General features: G+C 34.8%; 1 long non-coding RNA gene across 1 annotated transcript; it reads right to left on the bottom strand.

Annotated features, from left to right (window-relative positions):
- Positions 1–1,692: 1,692 nt before the first annotated feature.
- On the bottom strand, positions 1,693–3,900 carry LOC135104683 (uncharacterized). The gene is made up of 3 exons (XR_010270487.1): positions 3,729–3,900; positions 2,486–2,553; positions 1,693–2,338 (listed from the first exon to the last, which is right to left on the bottom strand). It is a non-coding gene; the product is annotated as an uncharacterized LOC135104683 (long non-coding RNA).
- Between the last annotated feature and the right edge of the window lie 224 nt (positions 3,901–4,124).

Genomic DNA, 4,124 nt, shown 5'->3' with positions numbered 1-4,124 from the left:
GGAACTGCAAAGGGGAGAGCTGCTCTCCCCACCACTTGTCCCACCCTGGAAACTACAAGGACCACTAAACTGACTCACTCAAGTAGGTTAACAATAGGCTAGGATAGGTTAGGTTAGCATAGGATAGAATAGGATAGAGTCAGGTGGTGGTCCATGTAGTGACCAGTGCAGGAAGCAGCAGAAGAAAAAGAAGGACCACCACCACCACCAGCAGAGGAAGAAGAAGGACCAGCACCAGCACCAACACCACCAGCAACATCACCAGCAGCAGCAGAAGAACAAGAAGAAGGATCACCACCATCACCACCAGCAGCAGTAGCAGAAGAAGAAAAAGAAGAAGGACCACCACCATCACAACCACACACAAAACCAAAGTTAGTCGTGCTGACTAACTTTTCTTAGTAAAACCCATGGGGTCTAGAACGAGTGGCAGCATTAGTCACAGTGACTAACATAACGTTAGTCAATTTGTGACTAACTGAGCACTCAACCTGAGTATGGTCTTACTCAAATATATCTGACTAATGCCTTCGTACTGTTCACTGCTTCTACTAACCACATTAGTGAAGTGGATCATAGGTTAGTCAATTAAATGACTAATTAGTTAGTCTTTCTTAAGCAGATGATGAATCATTAGTACCTTTAATACTAGCAGCTAGCTACTGCTGTCTCAAGGTTAGGGAAAGAATAGGTAATAAATTCAATATATTCATATACAATTAAATGTTCCCTCCATTTCATTGCATTAAAAAAAATAAATAAAAAAAATAAGCACTATAATTTTTATCATCTATAATATAATATGCTTTTTTTCACTTGAACATTTAACAGAAAGCTCCCCTCAAAACTGTAATGATATATAAAACAGATGTAAAAAATAAACTCCATTAGTAACACTTCATCCTAGCATGAGAAAAAAAAAAAGCAACACAAAAACAACCTGTTTTGACAAGCCATTAAGTAAATACACATTTGTGAGTATTAATCACTAAAACTTGCAATGTGGAAGAGAAAGTAAGCATCTCTTAAGATATGAATATTAAACCTTCCTCCCATTCATAAACTAAAGGAAAAAATATGTAAGTAACGTTAACATAAATTAAATGTAAGGAGTTACAGACCCTGTAAAGAATAATTAATTAGTCCACTGCTAATCATTATATCACAGTACTTTTAAGAAACTTAGGGAAACAACCAGAGCAAAAATAGACATTTAACCTTATTTGTACAAGCTTTTAACCCAGATCATATCCATATGTCACCATTAATCCTTTAAAGCCACACAAAAAAAGAAAATGAGTATTTCTATGGGATATACTAACTAAACAAATCTACAGAAATGCTCAGAACAGTAATAAAGAGGCTTCACGTATCACTTGCAATAACATAGAGAAATAAAAAAAAAAGGTAAAAAAATGCATAAAAAAAAATAAATAAAAATATATGCATCATATGATACATGAAGAATACTTCCCAATTTGGAGAGAGAGAGAGAGAGAGAGAGAGAGAGAGAGAGTGTCTACTTTCCATTCATATATATATATATATATATATATATATATATATATATATATATATATATATATATATATATATATATATATATATATATATATATATATATATATATATATATATAGAACATAAGATAACAATTCAGTAAGATTTCATGAATACTGGGTTTGGGGGAAGGGGAAATACAAGTATTTCCTTTTCCTTTTAGAAAACTTATTAACATAATGTTATGTATTTATTTCACTGATTAATCTATAACTAGTAATTGACTAGTGTGTGTGTGTGTGTGTGTGTGTGTGTGTGTGTGTGTGTGTGTGTGTGTGTGTGTGTGTGTGTGTGTGTGTGTGTGTGTGTGTGTGTGACAGAGAGAGAGAGAGAGAGAGAGAGAGAGAGAGAGAGAGAGAGAGAGAGAGAGAGAGAGAGAGAGAGAGAGAGAGAGAGAGAGAGAGAGAGAGAGAGAGAGAGAGAGAGAGAGAGAGAGAGAGAGAGAGAGAGAGAGAGAGAGAGAGAGAGGCATTCTGTGTGGAGTTGAATATATTTGGAAGCAGATTTATGCATTTTTGTAGCTCAATTCTCTCTTTACTTCATTGAGTTTTACAAGTAGAGATCTTGTTTTTGAAGTGTTACCTTTGTCATACTTGATACCTAAGAGATGGGATGTTGTGAAACGGAGGAAATGTTCACAATTTTTTGGGTGTTCAATATTAAACACAAAGCCCTGCTACCAATGAGACTACAGCCATAGAAATACATGTTGGTTCAGCTACAGGTGCACCATCAAATACACACTAGACTGCCCTGTTCTTAGTTCTTCTTCTGGTACCTTAAGGAAGAAATAATAGTGTAAACATTAATAACATTTTGACATTAAAATAAAATTTATATGTAGATGTATATCTTAAGGTGATAATATATTCAGAAATTTCAATATATACACACCACTCTAAAATCAAAGGTACTGAAATTTAACCTTAGTAAAAATGGAGTCTTTCCTTTCTCCAAGCAGGTGAAGTAACCCCAATATAACTAAGCAAGCATCTGGTGCAAATAAATAAATATGTAAATAAATATGATAATAAGTAAATCAAATAAACAAAAGAAAATTAACTGTGTAAGGAAAAAGTGAAGATATGGTCACATCCAATGGGACAGTCCACTAATTTGAGTACCAATCTTTTAAAAGTCTCCTGTAATTATTGCTTTATCACATAAGAATTAACAAAAATAAAGCTCCTCGATGGTTCTACTAATTATATGAATGACAAGCATTTTGATTGAATGCTCAGAACGACCAGTATACTAATGATTTTTGTCCTTTGTGTCACAGCAGCAAATCTTTTGTACGAGTATGCGGTTATGCTTTTTACTTGAGACACTATTTGGGTAATATCATAATGCAATAATGCTTTGTCTAGCAAGTCCTCGTAAGAATATGATGAGTACTGATCGAAAAAAAAAAAAAGAAAGAAAGAAAGAAAACTCCAGCCGAACCTACATGCCCCGACATAACGCACTGATGTTCCGAACTCCCGATTCTTCTCATCATATCCACCAAAACAGTGTGAGAAGTCCTGAACTTCATCACAACCATGGAAGAAACCTTTATCAGACTGTTTGCACTTGCGCTAGTGCCGGCAAAGGTGACTCCAAGAATTCTATCTCCACACGAATTAGTGACCTGTCTTATTGGACTGCAAGGGAAGAGGATGCAGCTAACATTTCTAAAAAGATTGATAATATTTACATTCTAAATTTCAAATTGGACAGCCTATTGGTTTATTTACACTAGAAATAATGTCTTTCCTTACGAGAGAGAGAGAGAGAGAGAGAGAGAGAGAGAGAGAGAGAGAGAGAGAGAGAGAGAGAGAGAGAGAGAGAGAGAGAGAGAGAGAGAGAGAGAGAGAGATGCTTTACACCTATTAAAATCTTTAACATCACTTATGCTGCAAACAATTATTTAGCCATAGCACTCAGCCAAAAATCTGATAGAAGAGCAGGAATTTAACAATTAAATTAGTACCTTTATAGAAATTGGTGCAAGCATTACAGTTAGATAGGTCATGCTTAATACAATGTTTGGTTTTTGCATGCAGCATAGTTTCATGAATACTAGGCTTATAAAAGTGAAAGATGCATTGCTAATGATGAAAAGATACATATATTAAATTGCTACCAGCTACTGAAATGAACAAGTTGAACTATACATTACTCACATTGACCTTCATCGTGGTCATAGAGTTCAAGTAAGGTTTCCATATACAGAGGAACTGCTTTTCTTTTTTTGAGAATGGCAATTATTGGGAGCCTATATTTCTCCAGCCCTTTCAAAACTGCCACTCTTGGGTCTGGTTCATCTGCTAGTGGTTCTAATCTCAGGAACTCCTTGATTATCTGTAAAGATATAAGCATCAAATAATTATAAGTGAAGGTTACAGAGATGAGCATCTGCAATAACTGTACTTAGTTATGAGTGCTTATCTCCCGTCACTGAGGCCTTTGAGCCTGAGAGGGAGAATGAAAGTACCGGTAGTTAAATATCAATTACCTACTATAAAATATAAATAGCTATATACATTATAGCCCTACAAATAAAGTTGACAATTAGTAAC

This window comes from Scylla paramamosain, chromosome 11 (assembly GCF_035594125.1).
Source record: "Scylla paramamosain isolate STU-SP2022 chromosome 11, ASM3559412v1, whole genome shotgun sequence".
Lineage (NCBI taxonomy): Eukaryota > Metazoa > Arthropoda > Malacostraca > Decapoda > Portunidae > Scylla > Scylla paramamosain.
The sequence above is the reverse complement of the archived record's forward strand: the minus strand, read 5'-3'. Positions and strand labels throughout refer to the sequence as shown.